Source organism: Bubalus bubalis, chromosome 21 (assembly GCF_019923935.1).
Source record: "Bubalus bubalis isolate 160015118507 breed Murrah chromosome 21, NDDB_SH_1, whole genome shotgun sequence".
NCBI classification, from domain to species: domain Eukaryota; kingdom Metazoa; phylum Chordata; class Mammalia; order Artiodactyla; family Bovidae; genus Bubalus; species Bubalus bubalis.
In genome coordinates, this window is record NC_059177.1 from 34,923,632 (window position 1) to 34,943,464 (window position 19,833).

The 19,833-nt window shown below is 43.3% G+C and overlaps 1 protein-coding gene across 1 annotated transcript in view; it reads left to right on the forward strand.

Moving 5' to 3' along the window:
- LRIG1 (leucine rich repeats and immunoglobulin like domains 1) overlaps nucleotides 1-19,833 on the forward strand; it is a gene marked incomplete in the record, with an annotated part of 107,488 nt that overhangs the window by 1,613 nt on the left and 86,042 nt on the right.

Below are 19,833 nucleotides of genomic sequence, written 5' to 3' on the forward strand. Positions count from 1 at the left end.
CATCCACCAGACTGGTGGCCTGACTTGGCTCTGGCCCCCTGCAGAAGTCTGGAGGACTCCCCGAGTTGAGTTAGGGGACTCTGAGAGTTCCTGGAGATCTGTGACTGCTGGAAGTTGGTCCTTTCCCCCCTGGTTGGCATCTTAGGGAACTGTGTTCCAGATCCTTCCTGTCTGCTCCCTAGGGAACTCCTAGGGCTAGCCGATCCAGTGCATCTTGGGGCCCACCCTGTAGCATTTCTCCTCTATAAATGGTGCAAATGAGTCTTGGAGTAGTGCTACTTCGGGAGAGGGTGCGAGAGGGTGCGAGACTCGGGTGCCAGACTCTGATTTCAGCAGAGTGTGTTAACCCTTAAGAGGCTCATCTCTGTGCTGTCAGGATTTTGACCTATTGGGACTTGGTGGGCCACTTCTCAGGAAAACACAAATACGGAGTTGTGTAAACATGGCAGAATGTCATAACCTTTTAAAATTTCTAACAAATCTGCTTCATGAGTCAAAATCCTGCCCAGTTATCAGTAATTAGCATCTCTGCAGAACTGTTAGTACCTTCCAGAAGAGGCCTAGCTTGAATAGTGTGCTTTTGAGTTGAATAATTGGACGTCTTTCCTAGAACATACAAGAGTCACAGTAGTAACCTCAGGCATGACATGCACTCTTCAAAAAGAGAAACAAAACTGGTGACACCAGTTTTAACCAACACCTGTGGCTTGATGTAAGAACATGTGGTCTGAGACTCAGGCTGCCATAAGGGGAAAGAAGTTAATTCCTTTCCAATGTGAAGATCCTGTGTCTCTGAGAGTGGGGCACAGATCTCTTAACGTTCCACACTGCTTAGCAACCCATCCTGCGCAGGTGTGAAACTCGACCCTTATGCACAGCATTTCTCTTCAGTGTTCTGCTGCTGCTTTGGAATTCCCTGACTTAGGAAAAACCAGTGGTCAGGTGATGGGGTTTTAACACTGGTGGTGGCCATGTAAATTAATGGGAGGTAGACCCCAGAGTTGCCATTCGGTACATTGGATATAGCTGGGGCAGTCTGGGGTATTGTGGGTTTTCCTTTACATACTCTTAAGTAGTTTCTTTTTTTTTTTTTTTTTAAGTCATGGAATCAGAGTAGCTGCTTGTGTCCACCTGTTGAAATAGTGACTCCCAATGTCAGTGTCGGTGGCGTCATGGGCAAGGCACTAAGTTCAGAAGTGGTGGGTTCCTGGTGAGGACAGGGTGTCCTTTTGTTTCCACTTTCCTATGGCCACAAGATCCTCTTTGCCTTGCCCTTTAATTTTTGGAGCAAAACTACTGGTTGTTGGGGGGCTTTTGTTGCCTAAAGAGTGACATTTCACCAGTCATAAATAACTTTAAAATTGCAGCCTTTTCTCTTTTCCCAAAACATTTAATGATCAGTGAATACAAAACTGGGTATTTTGAACTTCAGGAGACTTGATTATACTGATTATGGTGTTAACTGATTAGATTTTAAGTGAGTAGTATGGCCTCTGGTTAGTATGTGGCAATACAGTATTCAGTACAGAAATGTGTGTCCTTTGAAAAAATGTTTGTGAAGTTTGTTTGTTTTTCTTCTGATTAAAGAACAATTAGGTAAATGTTTTCCCCCTCCTCCCCCAGACTTCACATTTCTCCATTTAAGTCCTTAGTCTAATTCTGAATTTTCCATCAGGATATTTATGTTTTATATTCCTGGCTATGATTCAGTAAGATTTGAGGGGAGAAAGTCTCTGTCTATATATATAATAAAATACGTTATAGCTTCACCAACTTTACACCCTCTGAGTCCATTGTGTCTAGAAAGTGCGTTGAGCTAGTTTATAACCCCATGAACTAGATTTACTGCAGCTAGTTCAATTTCAGGCTGTGGGTTTGAGATAGAAGGGGACCTGTGGCTTTATGGAACTTTTTTTTTTTTTTTTTGCTTTTGTAAACAGTGCATCTAATTTTGGAGTTGCTGTTAAGCCCCGCATAAGGAAAGTAAAACTCCTTAATAGTGGATGTAAATGCAGTTGGAATAACAGAACTGGAAAAGGGCTGGGAGAAGGGAAAATATGTTCGTTCCTGGGGCCTGAGGATTACTTATTCAACACAATAACTTATAGTTGTAGTAGTCGAGCCATAACTGAGTCTGCCATCCCATTACGTAGGTGAGAACGGCCTAGTCCAACCAGCACATTCATAAATAGCTCCCAGCTCTGCCAAGCTTTCTTCAAACTTCCCAGAACCTTAGAAGACTTTGAACTTCTTAGAACTCAGATGTTTTCTTTCTTTGAAATTGCCTTGGGGAGTATGGCTTCAGAAGCTGTTTAAGATGCATTAAACACAATTTACCTTCGACTCTTGTCTGTGGCATAAAGTTGAGCAGAGCTTTGTTTTTTCACAGGGTCTGGCAGCTCAATGATGAGCTAATGGGACTGTGATAGGAAGGCAGGCAGGCCCTGGAGGAGGAACCACTGATTCTCTGCTTGGAGGGAAGATGACTTGGCGTTCGAATGCAAGGACGGTCCCTAAAGGTCACCGAGTGTGGTCATTCTGAGTCACATTAAGACAAATGTATTGATTTGGTTCTCTTTGTGTTTTGTCTCCCTACCTATTTGCAGTACCAAACCCAGGGGACTCAGTCGAACTTCTTTGTCAGTTTGGGCACCTAAGTGGTATTTAGGATTATATTAGAAAACAAAACGCAAGCCCCATGGTGGTTCCCATTGTTGTTGGGGAGCAAAGAGGGCCTTTGTCTTTCAAATTTTACAGCTGTGCTGGAAGGCCCAGGTGTGCAGGGTGTTATGAATTAAGGGTTTGGAAAATAGTTTCCATCCTGTTTATGCAAATTAGATCTAAAGTACATATAACCAAATTGTTCCAGAACCAAAGCTAAGATTCACGCGTGCGCGTGCGTGTGCATGTGTGTGCGTGTGTGTGTGTTTTAAGAGGTAGATAATGGTCTGGATTGCCCTGAGGTCTTCCTTTCTGCCCATTTTCCTCTTTCTGTCTCGACCACTTAAGAATTCAGCAGACCATGAACGTCCAATTCGTGGGGATGGACAGAGGTTTGTGGGATGGACAGAGGTTTGTTCTGAAGAGGAAGCCTGTCCAACACAGGGTTATGGCAGAGAGAAAATCTGAGAAGTGCAAGTGCTTTTAAAGTTTGGGGGAACTTTAGCCGGAGCTCAGAGTCCTTTTCTTTTCAAGTGTCAGAAGCCTGGCTTCATCTCCTCTACATGATGGAGCACATATCTGATATGTTGTTGTTTAGCCACGAAGTAGTGTTCAACTCTTTTTCCATCCCCGTGGACTGTAGCCCGCCAGGCTCCTCTGTTCATAGAATTTTCCCAGCAAGAATACTGGTATGGGTTGCCATGTCTTTCTCCAGGGAATCTTTCCAACCCAGAGATCGAACTCTCATCTCCTGCTTGGCAGGCAGATTCTTTACCAATGAGCCACCTGGGAACCCTTCATCCCTTATGTTATCTGACACTTTTTTTTGAATAAGGGCAAGTCAGGGAAATGAAATTGGGTGCCTTTTTTAGGCCCAGGATTTAAGTCCCTTTGATACGAAATTATGGTCATAAAATCTAAGTTTTCAGGACTGAAATTAGGAAGTGCCCAGAGACCCCAAAGCCCAAGGTGTCTCTTGCCTATAGTGTATGTCAGGGCTGTTCCTGCCCCCTTTTAAAAAAGGACAGTTATAAAAAGAAGCATGCTCATCTCTTTTCATATTTACATCGGGTCACCTTTGGACTTTTGGACTTTTGAATGTATTGTGGGCAGTACTTCTTCATCTCCAGAAGGATGACGATTCTGTGCAGAGTAATCAGATCTGGGTCCCAGTGGATGTCCAGCTCCACGGGACTTCCAGCCCTGCCCCAGAGGCTGTAAGTCTCTCTCACTTTCTATTAATGCCTAGGCCTGAATTCCCCACGCAGCCTTCCCTGAGCACGTTGGGATGACCTCTGGCTGACCTTACACTCCCTCAGACACCATGCTCACAATGCAAGGGCCTCTCTCCCATTCTGCAGAGGTGTCTCCCTGGTGCAAAGCCTTTTCAGCATCTTCTCTTTCAGGGAGGACAGGAATGCAAGAGAGCTGCTAGGGTTTTGTGCAACTTAACAATACTCCCAGCCTGGCTCACTGCACCTGCTGCAGCCCAGAGGTCTGTTATCTGGGGAAGGAGGTGGTTTAAAATAGCCACTGGTTATTTCAAAAGTGACATCCACCAGAAAGGGAAATCTGCTGAAGGGATTCATTGAACTGAAAGTTGCTATAAGCAGTCAAGGATGTTGGTTGTACCAGTTATCTCTGGTTTAAAACTCAGAGGGATTCCTCTGACTTAGCCCATAGGTTTAAAGACCAAGTTTCATGAGCAAGCCTGATTTTCAATGACTTGTGAATGAGCTTGGTGACATTTACTCATTGGGGACCTTTCCCCTTCTCAGCAACTGCAATTTGAAACCCTGGGGGTCTTTTAGAGTAGAACTCTGGGCTATGTTAATATGCAGAGCTGTTTACAATGGATGCAGTTTCAAAGGCTGGAGGCATTGTCTTGAGACAGGAGGAGGAGGGGTAGGAGGAAAATTCCCAGGCAGAGGAGGGGAAATACATCTAAAAATCCCCAATGTTTCCTGGGAAATTGAGGAACCGTTCGTTAGTGGTGGTGGTTAACGACTTACGCACGTCACTGAGCCTATGGTCCATTCCATTTACGTCCTGGCTTCAGTTCATAGTGTGTGTCAGTAATGTGGTTGTCTTCTGCGTTTGTTTCATGTTAAAGTGTGGGAATCTGTCACAAACTCAGATCTGTTCGTATTTCCCCAGAGAAATAGGACTTTGGAGACCAGAGGTAAAAATTTGCACAATAGTTAACCCTCTTGGAGTTATTTTTTCTATATAACTGTGGGGTTTAAAATGGCAGTCCAGACTTACCTATTAATTGGCCAATTATATGAGTAGACTGAGAAATTTTCTATTGAAGAACCTCATTCAGGACCATTGTTGCCATGAAGCAAAATGAGTAGTTAAATAAGGATTACAGAAAAAATGTAACTTGTGGTTTGTCTATGGTCTGATTGAAAGTTGCTAATTTGTATCCTGGTTTATAGGGTTTTGGGGGGGTATGCTTATGAATTTTTCTTATCCAAAGGCTTTATGCTTTATACATTTCTCTGCTACTATGTTTTATATAATTTAGTACTTTACGTGTGGTTTCAATATACTTTATGCATAATCTTCTAAAACACAAGCTATAAACCCAGTCTACTTATAAAAGTCACTCTGTTTTTTAAAAAGCTGCTTCCCTGTTCCCCTGGATTTCGTGCTTTTGGTGTCCTGCATTCAGCTCTTCTCTTTGTCTTGTAGCTGGGCATGTGATGTCCGTTTGTTCCTCCGGTCTTGGTTGGGTTAGTGATGGAGGAAAGAGCGCATGAGGGCAAAGCTTCCTTTATTCTTCTCTGGTAATGATTTGGATGCCTCTTTCCTGCTGATGGCACCCAGTACTCACCATTCACTCCAGAGTAGTGATGATGAGATTGGAAATTATTTCTAGGGTCCATTCCTGGCTCCACCATCCTACAGCTGTGTGTGTGATTTGTGGTGAAACTCTTCCCTTTGTTTCTAAAAGAAGCAATCATAATATTCTACCTTAAGGTGCTATGAAGACAAAGTTAGGCGATACGTGCATTCAGCCTAATCCAGTGTGGGTCAGTCACCTTGCTGATGATTCAGAGCACAGGTCGGAGGCTAAGACCCCCCCATTAACAGGTTTTGTATCCCCTTGTGGCGTGGCTGGTCTCTCCAAGTTAGAGTTCCTGGTGACAGAGGCTTCCTGGGAAGAGTGCTTTTCTGACATGAAGATCTCATTTGTTGGGAGCAGGTGGCAGGGCTCAGACCCCAAGTGGCCTTCTGCCATAAAGTTTCTGGTGATATGGATACAGTGAAGCTTTGTGTGCCCTAGGGAAGCTCAGACAAATTCAAGGGGGACTCTGTGAACAGTTGCAAAAAATTATACAAATTATGCAATTAGCAAAAAATGATTGAGGTAGTTTATAAATGTATTCCAGTTGTGCAAATACATCTGTCTATTGAGCATTACCCTCTTGGGAGGTGGGGTATGGGAAGGAGGCTGAGAAGTGAGAGGCCCTTAAACTAATAATTTTATCCTATTATTTCTCAGAGTTTCACTGAAACTGAGCCCTACCGAGAAGCTCGGTCAATTGCCTGGAAACATGCAGGTGCAGTCTTCCAGACAAGGGTTAGGTTACGAACTCTGGGGCTGGCTGAATCCTCTGCTGTGCCCACTTCTCTTTGGAAATGTTTGAGGGAGGAGGTAGTGTGAAGGGAGATGATTGTGGGGTGGTTTGCACAGGGCTGGAGATCTCTGACATTTTTTGTTTGTTTGGTTTGTCTGCCACCGTGCAGTAACTTTGTAGGGGACGTGGGCATTGAGCATAGGGTCATCCATGGAATCTGGCAAGGATGCCACCTGAAAAGCCGTTTGCTTTTCTTGCCCCTGCACCTGTACCTGCCTCCCTTCCCCCGTCAATGACGGTGACTCACAGCCTTGCCCACATGAACGGCTACGATTGTTTGCGTCTTTATTACTATTTAATCTAGAATAACCGGTAAAGCCCATTGTGTGAACAACCAATCCGTTCATCTCCATAAGTCCTAATACATCTTGGTTTCCTTATGAACCAGGATGCAGGTTCCAATCACTGCTCATTCAGTTTATTTTGGCAAAAGGTGGCCTTCAGAGAGTTTAAAGAAAGCATGGCCTGTCTTCTTTTGAAGCACTTTGCATTGATTATTCTTTAAACTTTTATGGTGCCCAAGTCTTTAATCTTTTATGATCTGTAAGTACTTTTTTTTTCTTGAGGTCTCTTATTATTGGGAAGAAAATGAATGAGAGGAGTGAGGTTCTGTCCTGCAACAGAATTACCTAAATGTTGAGAAACAAGATAGTGGAGAGTTAATTATTTTTTTTTTTTAGCTGATTAAAAACAAATCACACAACTTCATCTTCTAAGATTGTATTATACAGTATTTAGGAGGTGTCCCCCCCTGCCTCCACCTCCTCTTCCTGTCGTTTGCTCCTACCACCCGTTTATAATTTGCTTTTCCAGTAATTTCACACTTATCTTGATCAGGGCATACATTGCACTGATAAAATTCTTCCTCACTGGATTACCTACTTGATGATGGCCTGTTAGATATACAGTGAGAAGAATCAAGCACTTTAGAACTAAGGAATGGATAATCTCACTTTATTTCCAAATTTTGTAGTCACTGTGCTCTTCGTTGGTACCCCCAACTTTAGCACTTCAAGCTGGGTGAAAAGGCATTGACACCCCCCTCCCTCTGCCACTGGTAACCACTAGTTTGTTCTCTATGTATGTGGGTCTGCTTCTTTTTCTTTATGTTCACAACTTTGTAGCATTTTTTTTAGATTCCATATATAAGTGATAGCATATAATGCTTGTCTTTTCGTCTGACTTATTTCACTTAGCCTCATGCCCTCCAAGTCTATCCGTGTTGCTTCAAATGGTGAATTTCATTTTTTGTGACTGAATAGTATTCCATCACTTCATGTGAAATAGATGGGGAAACAGTGTCAGACTTTATTTTTGGGGGCTCCAAAATCACTGTAGATGGTGACTGCAGCCATGAAATTAAAAGACGCTTACTCCTTGGAAGGAAAGTTATGACCAACCTAGATAGCATATTGAAAAGCAGAGACATTACTTTGCCAACAAAGGTTCATCTAGTCAAGGCTATGGTTTTTCCTGTGGTCATGTATGGATGTGAGAGTTGGACTGTGAAGAAGGCTGAGCGCCGAAGAATTGATGCTTTTGAACTGTGGTGTTGGAGAAGACTCTTGAGAATCCCTTGGACTGCATGGAGATCCAACCAGTCCGTCCTGAAGGAGATCAGCCCTGGGATTTCTTTGGAAGGAATAATGCTAAAGCTGAAAGTCCAGTACTTTGGCCACCTCATGCAAAGAGTTGACTCATTGGAAAAGACTCTGATGCTGGGAGGGATTGGGGGCAGGAGGAGAAGGGGACGACTGAGGATGAGATGGCTGGATGGCATCACTGACTCGATGGACATTAGTCTGAGTGAACTCCGGGAGTTGGTGATGGACAGGGAGGCCTGGCATGCTGCGATTCATGGGGTCGCAAAGAGTCGGACATGACTGAGTGACTGAACTGAACTGAACTGAGTATTCCATTTTACATATATATGTGGATGTCACATCACATCTTCTTTATCTGGTCATCTGTTGATAAGCACTTAAGTTCTTTTATGTATTGGCAGTTTTAAATAATGCTAGTATGAACACTGAGGTGCTTGTATCGTTTTTAATTAGTCTTTTTGTTTGTTTTTTGGATTTATACCCAGGAGTGGGATTGCTGGGTCATACGGTAGATCTACTTTTAGTTATGCTTTTTAAAATAATTTATTTATTTATGACGATGCTGGGTCTCGTTGCTACACAGGCTTTACTCTAGTTGTGGTGAGTGGGGTCTGCACTCGAGTTGGGGTGCGAGAGCTTCTCATCATGCTGGCTTCCCGTCACGGGACGGACCGCTCTTGGGCTTTAGTAGTCGCAGTAGTCGTGGCTCCTGAACCGAGAGCACAAGTTCAGTAGTTGTGGCGGATGGCCTTAGTCACTCCGCAGCGTGTGGCATCTTCACAGGTCAGGGATTGAACTCATGTCTCCTGCATTGGTAAATGGATTCTTTACCACCAAGCTGCCAGGGAAACCCGATTTTTATTTTTTGAGAAACCTCTATACTGTTTTCATAGTGATTGTATCAATTTACATTCCCACCAACAGCACACCAGGGTTCCCTCTTCTCCACACCCTCCCCAGCATTTGTTATTTGTGTTATTTTTTATAATGGCCTCTTTTATTTCATCTATGCCTTAATAGACTTGTCCCCATGGTTTTGTTTTTTTTTCTGGGGGGGTGGGGGGAAGCAAATCCAAGCATATCACTTCATCTGAAAATATAGATAGGTTTTAAAAAATTAAGATACATTTATTTTTGAGATATAATTTACATATATTATTCGCTATAATGTGGTTTAAAGAAGTGTTAACTGTAACAGCCTTTTGAGGGGGAAAAAAATCATTTAAGTCTGTTTTTCCAAAGGGAGTTTGTGGTAAACTGTACCTTTAGAGAATGTTTACTGAGCACATAGTGTGTGCTCTCTCAATCTGTGTGCGCTAAGAATACAGTTTCGTCTCTCTGTCTTGTGAGAGGTACTTAGTTCCTTTGTCCCATTGTCCTTTCCCTGAAATGTGGTAATTCTGAGGAACTCTCATCTCTCCCCATGTAGCTGTTAATTGGGAAGTTTCTTCTATGCTGTTAATTGTTGATGAGAATTCTTTTGTGAAAGAGCATAATTCCAAATGGGTCATTTAAAAAGTGATATTTCAGGTAGTGTTGGTTAATAGAGGGGTAATTAGCTATTGGTTGTAGTTAAGTCGTGAGTCTGAATCAAGTTAACTATTGTTTACTTTGTAAGCATGACCCTCCAGCTGTGGCTACTTGAGGCTGCTTTAAATAGAGTGAGAGGCACCCTGGAAGAAAATCCCCGCTAAGCAAAGAACTATGTTCCTGGAACCCTCTGTGCTTGATTTAAACTTCACACAGATTTGAAAATGCTTTTCTTCAAGTAGCTGCAGAATGGTTTGGTTTGGTTTTGTCGAAGTGCATAGTTTAATTTCTCTGCAGCCTGTTACTTTGTTGGTTAGGAGAGACTTTTAGAATGGATTTCATGCTGGTTGCAGCTTAATTAGCAGTCCGAATGGGAGTACAAACCAATCCACTTGATCAAAGTCTGTGGAATGATTTCCATATTCTGTTTGTGAAAATCTAATTCTGTATGGATCCTGTGGTGTTCGTTGGTTTTAAAAGCTATCCTACATGGTCAGGTTAAATTCTTGCATGTATTAAGCTTAATAAAATTTATATGGTATTTGATTAGATACCATCTTACAGGGCATTCTGTGTTTAGGGAAGTGGAAGCACACACCGAAGGAGTTAAGAAAGATCTACAGGGTGGGAGGGCACTTAAAACTGAGAAATTCCGACTGTGAGTTTAATTTCTATTTTATAAATTAGGAGAACTTTGTTGTTTCATCTGATTTCTGTGGTGCAGGACCTTGGTCCAGTACTATGCATCTTGCCTACATTGTAGTTTTCATTTTATTTTTAATTAAATATTTTTTCCTTGATTTCCTCCCTACACCTGGGCTGTTGTGAGTTTCTGGCACACAAGCTCCCAGGGCTTGCAAAACTTCTAAACAGCCAGAAGAGCTTGTTGCTTCCAGGAAGTTGGTTGTTGATCCAGCCAAGTGATGGATGCAGAAGCTCCAGCTCAAATGGAATGGAGTTTCCTTTCGTCTTTGGAGGAGAGGAGATCCAGAAAGCGAACTGAAATGTTTTGTAACTCTTAAAGTCTGCCCCATCCCAGATTCCTCTGAATGTTTTCTCAGATTTGGTGTCTGTGTGGGGCTCTTGGCCACAGTGGTTTGGCTTCATCGATGGTTGTGTTTTATCCAAGAGAAAAATCTCCTATGGAGATTTTTGGATCCTTTCACGAGTTCATTTGAAACAGAACTGTGAATTGATTAAATTATATTGAATTTCAGACTATCCTAAAATAAAGACTGGCTGACCTCAAATATTATTTGGGGTTGGGGGAGGGGAGGGGGCAGCATAGGGAACTACATTGTATGTGAAATTTCAAAACTCGCTGCATCTTTCTGGGCAAAAAGGAGCTAACATTTTCATTAAGCATTTTGAAGGGGTTCTGGACCAAAGAGGGGTAAAAACTATTGACCTAAAAGGGAAAAAACTAATAGTTGTCTTAAAGCTGTGAAGGCAGGAGTGTGGACGGTTGAGAAAATGCCTGGACATCTGGAGAGTTTGGGGCTTTATCCCAGTTCTGCCTCTGCTTGGCAGTGTGACCTTGATCTGATCAGTTCGTTTCTTTTCTGTAAAGCGATGTATGATTTCTAAGGCTGCTCATCTTCAAGTATAGGAGTCTATCTGAATTGAAACAAAGAAGTAATAAACTTACACTACTTAGTGAATGGTAAGAATCAGTCAGCTTACTCTGTGTGTCTAGGATACTCACTTCAGTCACCTTCCATGTTTGGTGCTTCTGAGTGGTATCCTCGTTTGGATGCCCCCAGGGAAGTAAAGGGAAACAGGGTGTGCATGTGGGATTCTCACGAGGGCACCTCCTGTGGTCCTTTAGGAGTTACTGAAGGGGGGCATGTACTCCACCGTAGTTCTTCCTTTGATCATTGCCTCTTTTTCCCACTAACCCAAAGAAAACCACAGAAGCTGGTGCAGACCTACATTAGATCTTTGATTTGGCCTTTTAAGATCTCATCACAAAAGGCAAATAAATTAAGAGCCTGTTTTTTCAGAGTCACTTGTCTCCTCTGCCTTTCTTAGGGCCACTGCAGGCAGCATCCCTCTCAAGCCGGCCATCGGTGAACGGCCAGATGAGCCGCCTGTAGCAGATTCACTAGTAATCACTCGAGGAAGGGCAGCCACAACCCACCTCCTCTGTCCTCTCTGAGCTGGCTTGCCATTGACAACATGCAGGGAACATTGCGGGTATCAGAGGAGCTGTTAACCCTTTTACCAAGGAGCTCTTTTGAGAGTGTCTTTCAAGGTGGAAACTCAACAGCATATTACATCCACCCTATCAGATCAAGGTCATACTATGCCCAACACATACTATGTCCATACTAAGTCCAGGGGCCTGATTTTTGCAGTTTTGAGGTCTCTCTCTTTCTGGTCAAGCAATTTACCCATCTGCATTGGGTCTTCATTGGTTCTCACTTGGTCAAACACTGGTTTTGAAAATCGTGATCTTTGTCATAATGGAACTCCTTAAAAGACTTCATTTGTTATACCAAGTCTGGGAGCTTTTCTCCTCTGTGTCCTGAATATCCACCTTTCTATCATGTGGAGTTCATTTGTGCCTTCAGTGGAAAGTTTTGGACTTTTTTTTCCCTTCCACTCATTCTTTGTCATACACAGTTTCATAAGGTGGAAGCTTTCGATTTTTTTTTTTTTTCTTTCTTTCTTTTTTTTTCCTGTAGAGCTAATTCTGGGAATCTGGAGCCCTGTTTGAGCGACAGCTAAAATGCAATGAAGTTGGAGGCACAATTAGTGGTTTGGAATTTCTTGAGAGGAAGGTTGACAAGAGTTAGGGACTACTTTAGGACTAAAGGAAATAGTCCAAAGAACTAGGCTTTCTTTTTTTTTTTTTTTTTAAATATCCTCCCTTTCTGGCCTAAACGTGGCCTTTGCCCATGTGCGTTCTGAGATAGTCCAAATAGTCCTCCCGCCCTTGCACGAGCTTTTGTCAACATTAGACACATTCTCTGTTATTCGCTTGACCTTGTTCTGGTGGATTTATTGTTTATATCTTGTCCTTCCCCAGAGGAATCTTGGGAGTCTCTCTGCTTAGGTAAGTTTTCACACATCCTTGTCAGGTCTCTTTTCTCTCCACTTAAGGCAGTAGGGATTGTTCAGTTTCACATGCCCAGGAATCTCTGGATCAGTATTTGTTTATTGCTCTACAGCTCTTGTTGTTAAGGCTTGGTGCACTTTTTTCTGGGCAGAAAGGATCCCATGTATTCATTGTGTCTGAACAGGGTTCTGAAGTTCACCCTCCAGGTGTGATTACTCCTAATTGACCTTTGTGGAGGACTTCACAGAAGTGTGTTTGGAGTTCAGGTTTAAAGAGTAAAAGGCCATTTTCTTTGTGCTGAAGATCTGCTTTCCCATGAAGAGCCCAGCTGATGGGTAAAGGGATAAGTTCAGGAGCCTTCTTCAGTTGTGGTACTTCCAACAGTGTGGACCTTCAGGGAGAAGTCATAGCTTGTGGTTTGTCTGATTTTATGTGGCGAAGAGCCCTTTTGGAGGGACTGTTAGAGCTAAAACAGAAATTATGGATGGGCTTCCCTTCCTTTCCCCTTTATCCTTATTTTCTGCTCTCTGCTTGAGAACCACTTCAAAGAATCAGATGTGTTGATGCCAGACGCCATGCAGTTATTGTTAAAAGAATTTGGAAATATAATTGAAAACAAACTTTGTCAAGCGGAGCAGATCTAGGCGAGTTCTTAACTTTGGGGGAGAAGGGAATTCCAAGTTTTTGCTCTATTTGGAGCTGATGTCTCCGAACACTTGTTCTGCGAGATGAATCATCTGTGAATTCTACATCTGGGAGTTATATATTGGGAAATGGCATTCTTTTTGAATGTAGAAGAAACACAAAGGCTTAAAGTTACAGTGTAGTTGGAAAATTCTAGTCAGAGTTTAAAAAAATAAAATGAGCATTGAGGTGAAATTGGCAGAGTAATTGGACATGAGATTGTGATTCCTGAAATAGACATGTCCGTATATGGAAAGCAATATGACCGCCACACTTATTTATTGGGCCCCCTCCCTTTGTTTTGAGTCAGAAGACATTTAAAAAAATTTTTGTAAACATCAGCTAATCAGAATCATTAGTTATGGCAAATGTGACATTAGAGTCCATATTTATTTTAGCATTTGTCTTGAACTTTTCAAGTAAGCTCAAGCCATAAAACCCAGGAAAAGGCCAGAACAGTACACCGTTGTAGGGTCTGCTGGGGAAGATAATGCTGTGTCCCTGTCGTCTGCAAAGCGCCCTTCATGTTACCTGTGTGATGAGGGGTGTTGGTGGCGGTGATGAAGCCAGCCATGCTTCTGGGTAGCCCCGTGGTAACAGTGGCAGCACGGTGCCTGCTTTCCTGGGTGACCTTGGGCAATCTACTTAGCTTCTGAACGACTCCCTTTCTTCTTCATGTTAAATGAGGATAATCATAGAGCCCACCTCACTAAAGTTATGGTGAGGGAGGGCAAAATTGAAGTCATTTATAACTGTTAGAAGAGAGGCCCCAATACATAGCAGTGATCGTTTGCATTTTTGCTTGAGGACACATGAACACAAACTCATTTAGCTGTCGCCTTAACTCTGTGAAATATCTTACATCTTTGCTATGCATGAGGCCCAAGGTGGTTGAATAACTCTGTGAATTTGCCAGAATTAGAACCCAAACCTGACTACATAACTGTATTTAGAAAGACTTCAGTAAGATTGGTGTCATCTGCTTTCGTGTGTTTGTCTGGCATCCCCTTCAAGTCTGTGAATTCCTGGAGGCCCGTGATCGGTCCTTCGCCTCCTTGGTGGCCTGAAGCACCTAACACGGCTCTAGATGTGTGGCTGGTGCCCCATAAATGGTGTCTGGAACGTGATCTGGAAGGGCCCGTGTCTTCGTCGGCAGGCTGGTGTGTCAGCATCCATTTCTGGTGTGCCCCTCTGGTGCAGGGGGTGGCAGCCTGCGCATATGTCTTGCCATCTGTTGTTTATTGTTTCTGCGAGGTTGTGGTTTGTGTTCCTGTTCCATGTTTCTTTGGTTTCTGGAGCAACTGCGAATATTATATGCCCGGGGATCAAAAAAAGTAAACTATTTATAAACAGTGAAGTATCCTTGGGTTTGGAAAGTGTTTTTCTCAAATGCGTGTGTATTTGGTGGCTTTATTATAATCCCACTGATGTATCGGCAGACAATTTACAGATTGAGGCACATTTAAAAGATGGGCAAGTCACAGGCCCGCCTTGTGTAACTGGCTTACAAAGAGCCTTGGTGATAAAGCCCTGGTGTTAACGCTGACCTGAGTGGTGTATTTTTAACTCAAGAACGTATAAACAGTTAGGCCAGCCGATGGAGTGTGCACTCCGCCTGCAATCCTTGGCGTGCCTTGGGTATGCAGCCCTGTGAGCTGTCCTGGGAGATGCTGTGGCCATCACTGAGCCACTCCCGCTTCCCTACTGCCTTCATTTTATAAAAAGATTATATCGGAGAGATGGAAGGAAGGTGGAGTTCATCAGTTATTTGGTGGATCAGTTTTATGCTCAGTTTTCTTCTACACTGTCTTTGTGTTATGCTGACTTTACAGAAAGTAAAGAACTTTTTACTCTCCTCTCTTCCACCCCCCCGCCCCCCACCCCAAGCCATGGGGGTCTTGGCAGAGTTACGCGTTAGAACATAGGATTCCCACTGCCTAACGCTCTGGGCATCCACCTGCCTCTCCAGCTTCATCTTTCCTTCCCACCTGGTTCTGTGCATCCCGGCCACCAGGTGGGATTTTTTACAGCCTCTTTTAATACTCCATGTGTCACATGTCCCTTACACCTGTCCCTCTGCCTGAGGGAGGCATTCTCTCTCTGCCTTGCAGACTCCTACTCATTTCCCTTAAGTGTCTTCTCTTGGAGACCTTTGCTGACCTTCCCTCTGGGTTACAGAGTCCTGCCTCGGGGACCCGGCAGTACTTCGGACAGAAGTTCTGCGTCCTGATTGGAAGTTCTGCACCCTCACTCCCCCATTAAACTGTCAGCTCCGTGGAGCAGGGACTGGCCCTGGTTCTGATCCACGTGGTGCCCCAGAACCCCTTCCCAAGCCTGGCATCAGTAAACGCTCAGGACAGATCCTGATACAGCTGCTGTCAGTCTTCTTTCTGTTCGTCCTGTAAGTCCTGCAGAAACACCTTTTCCAGACAGTGGGGGTCATTGAGTCCTCCCAGGGGCTCAGCTGTCTGTTGTTTCCATACCTTGTCTATTTCATAGTTTTCTCCACCCTCCACCAAATATTTGTGTTGAAGAACTTAAAAGAATGGAAGGAAGAAGAAAGAAGTGGCACCCAAATGGAGATATGACAGATGGGCAGCCCCTATGCCCCAAGAAGGTTTGGCTGCTTTTTGGTCTCTCCCTCTGTTGTGGGAGGGTGGCTGTGAAATCCTGTAACCAAGTATTGTTTCCTTTTGTAGTTTAAGCACCACCCAGGACCTGCTTCCCTTGGGGGCCTCTGGTCTCTGTCCTGTGTGTTGTGTTTGCACTAGGAGTCCATGGTGCCATTCCCACCTGGCGCTGAGGTCTCCCCTTTGCTCTGGAGCCCAGTTTTGCAGAGTTGACACAGCAGGGGAAGGTTGCCTCTCACCTAGACCAGGGCTGTCTAGACACCCTTCCCCTTGTGGTTTTTCTGCTCAGTTTATGCTGAGCCCTGGCCAGGCAGCTGGTTTGGGTTGCCTGGCTCTTCTTCATTTCATTAAGACCTCTTCTTTGACAGAAGGGATGATCAGGCCAAGGTCATGTTTTGTTTTTTTTTCCTCCCTCTTTGTTGGCACCGGGAAAGGCTGTTCTCCTTGACCAGATGAGTTGTAAGGACACTGAGGGCAGGTTACTGTGTCCTCTGGTTCAGGCCAGAGTAGAGACTTAGTCTGTGGCTGGAGACATTTTGGGCAGATGGATTTCTAAGTCTGGCCCTGTTGAGCGTGCACCCCTGGCATGGGCAGTCCCTTGAACACGTTAATGAGAGGCAATGGGAAAGCTGTCTTCTCCCAGGTAAACTCTGCCTCAAATGTTTATTTTAGTGGTTTAAAGGCCCTGGGCTGTGATTCAGAGGAAAGGTCCTTTTGTACCTGGTAAGCTGAGGAAGGTTACTTCACATGAAAGGGGTTCTGTGCCATTAACCTGATATCCCAATTACATGCATTTATTTTATTTAATTTATCGATTATCCACACCATGAAACTTGTGGGATCTTAATTTAACCTCAACCAGAGATTGAACCTGCACCCTTGGTAATGAAAGCTCGGTGTCCTAACCACTGGACCGCCAGGGAATTCCCCGTGCATTTTTTTAGTTGCTTTTAATTCTCTGGTGACACATGGTAGGCATTGTATTGAATAAAGAGGAAACTGCACAAGAAAGAATAGTTAATCTTACTCTCCAGTGGTAAATATTACCACCTTGGTATATAAATTTATATATACCACCTTGGTGTGTAAATTTCCAATAATGTCTGTGGTTGAATACTATTACAAGTTTTATATATATATTTTTAAAAACAAACAAAATTATGGTTACTATTCAGTTGTAATTCTGCTTTTATAAAGAATTTTTTAATTGAGGAAAAATTGACCTGTGACATTATATTAGTTTCAGGTGTATGTACAATAGAACATGTGCGTTAAGACTCAGAATCATGAATAGTTTCTCCAACTTTAAACATTTAAATAACTATGATTTAAGTCATAATTAAAACTTCCCTGATATTGAGTATTTAGATTATTCTTTAACATCCTTATATGTTTATACGTTTATTTCCTTAGGAAGACTTAAATCTAAATTGCTCTGGGTATGCAAATTCTTAAGACTTGACACTGCTGCTTCTAAGAGGCTGTGGATTTATGATTTACATGTGAAACTGTGCCCATTTTCCCTCACAAACTTGAGATTGCTTTCTTTCTCCATCCACACACCAGTTTAATACATGGAAATAGCACTGGATTACTTTAATCTGCATCTCTTCAGATGGTAAGGCCAAAGATCTTTGCCGGTGTTACCCATGGTAACTTTTTTAAGTTTCCTTCTTTTTCTTAGGTTTAGTTAGCTAAATAATATCTTTTAGCACCCTCAACTGTGACCTTTGGGCTCGAGCACACATCCAGTACCCCTGATACTCAGAGATGGTGTGTTTCTGAGGGCCTGGAAAGCCTCCCTCCCCCACCCCGCCAAGGTGTAATTGCCTAGAAAACTGCTTCTGTGTGGGCGTGTCAATTTCCTAGTTCACTTTTGCCTCTGAACTAGGAAATGTTTGTGTGTTCTTCTTAAAGCGGAGTTGATTGTGCATCCGGGAGGGGGATGTCTTTGCGGGAATCTTTGGGGGATGTCTTGCTGTGTCTTTGCGGGTCCCCTGAAGTCACCCCAACCTGCAGCCATGCCTGCAGAGCCAGCCTGTCTGTGCCCAGCCCTCCCCATCTGTGGCCAGTGTGCCTGGCACCTCCAGCTGCTAGGAATCAGAGCAGATTAGCGTGGTGGAGAGCCCTTCAAGAACAGCTTCCAGCAAATGGAAATTATTTTAAAACAAATTGATGTGGTTTTTCTGTCAAACCTACTTGGAGCATAAACAAGGTTGGACTCTAAGCCACTTCCCTTCCACAAACGAGCCCGTGTTTAAAGTGTGGCTTTCGGCAAAGTAAACATGGTCTCGAAAGTGAGTTGTCCTGGTGTGTGTCTGATTTGAAAAGTAAAAGTACTGCACTCCCCGGCATCCCCGTAGACCTCCTGATCGCCCTTGAGATGTCCCTTCTCACTCATCTGTCTTCCTGCCACAAATATCACAACTTCCTGGAAAGGTTTAAAAGGTAAGGAGTAATCTTGTATTGAAAGGGAAAGAAACGCCAGGTTCATTTGTGCGGTAAGATCAACATTTTAATCTTACTCCTTTGCCAAGTAGGAATATCAAAAACATCTTGTGAAATACATACCTCTCATGTGAAGGGTGAGAGTGTGGACAGGTACCTACCCTCTGACCTGGGCATCTTTGCATTGTCTGCAGCTTATAACAGTTCTTCCATCCCAGGGACAATGTCGACTTTATTAAATTGGCCACAGCTTCCCTAGAAGGTGAAACAATGCTTTTAATGTTCCTATTATATATTAATGAACAACCAGGCCAAGGGACATTTGCCAGAAAAGCTACAAAGTGAGAAAGTCACCAATATCAGAGTGAACTTTGCACTCTGAAAGTGTGAATGATGTCGGGTGAAAGAAGTTTATTGCATAAGGGGAGCAACTGGAATCTCTTTGATGTTGGTTAGCGTCCTGGCCCCATTAGACTTTTGGACTTCCCAGTTAACTGCATGTGTGCTGGCAGACTGTGCTGTGCCATGGTACCTGCAGTCTAGGGGGACACTTCTTGAATAGAAGGGACCAGCATCCCCGTTCGGAGAGAGTAGGGGGTGTTGGCCGTTTGTATCTGCTTTCGATCAGCTTCAGTGAATTTTTAACATAAAACTGAAATGTAGAGTCTCACCCCCGCCCAGCTTTACCCCTGGAAGGACTTTTCCCGAAATAACATGCTTTTTTCCCCCTAAAATCTGCTGGCACCAACCACAGAAAGGGGTCAGATCTTAATCAATTAGATCTTAATCTAACCAATTTATTTTCTCCCCATTTTGGTGACACTTCCTCCTGCCTCTGGCTTGTTCTTAATTTTTGAAAGACTCGCTGTTGGGAAAACCCTGCTTTCCACAGCCTTATTAAATAATTACTCAGAAGAAAAAAAAATGCTCTTTGGAAATTTTGAGAATTTATTTTCTGCGGGAGGATACATTCCAACTGAGGTTTTCCAATTCTTACGGGTTCATGGACTGAGCTGTGGTCCTGAATGTAGTGCCGTTTAAGAAGCAAGAAGGAGTTGATGGGGTGGGAAAGATTTTAGAGGTGGTATCATGCCTTGAGCATCTGAAATGTGGACATTTCGCCTGTTCCCCCACTGCATTTATCTCCTAGCACTTAGAGAAAAAAGTTTATTTCTCCATCTATGTGGTACAGAAGTATTATAGCTAGGTGGCATTTTCAGTCTGTAATTTTGAAAGCCTGCTAAAGCAAAAGTGTTTGTGTTTTGTTTATAATAGATTGATTAAAATGAAATTTAAATATCTAGAAGCTGTCCTTTCAAACGATGGGATTCAGGGTTTTTTTGTTTATTCACAGAGTTGTAAAACCATCACTGCTAATTCCAGCACATCCTCGTCACCCAAGGACAAAACCCTGTTCCCTTAGCAGCCCCTCCTCACTCTTCTTCTCATCCCCTGGCAGCATCTGCTTCCTGGCTCTCTGGATTGCCTACTCTGGACATTTCATTTATGGAATCATACAGTACATGGTCTTTTGTGTCTGTCTTCTTTCATCTGGCCTTGTGTTCTCA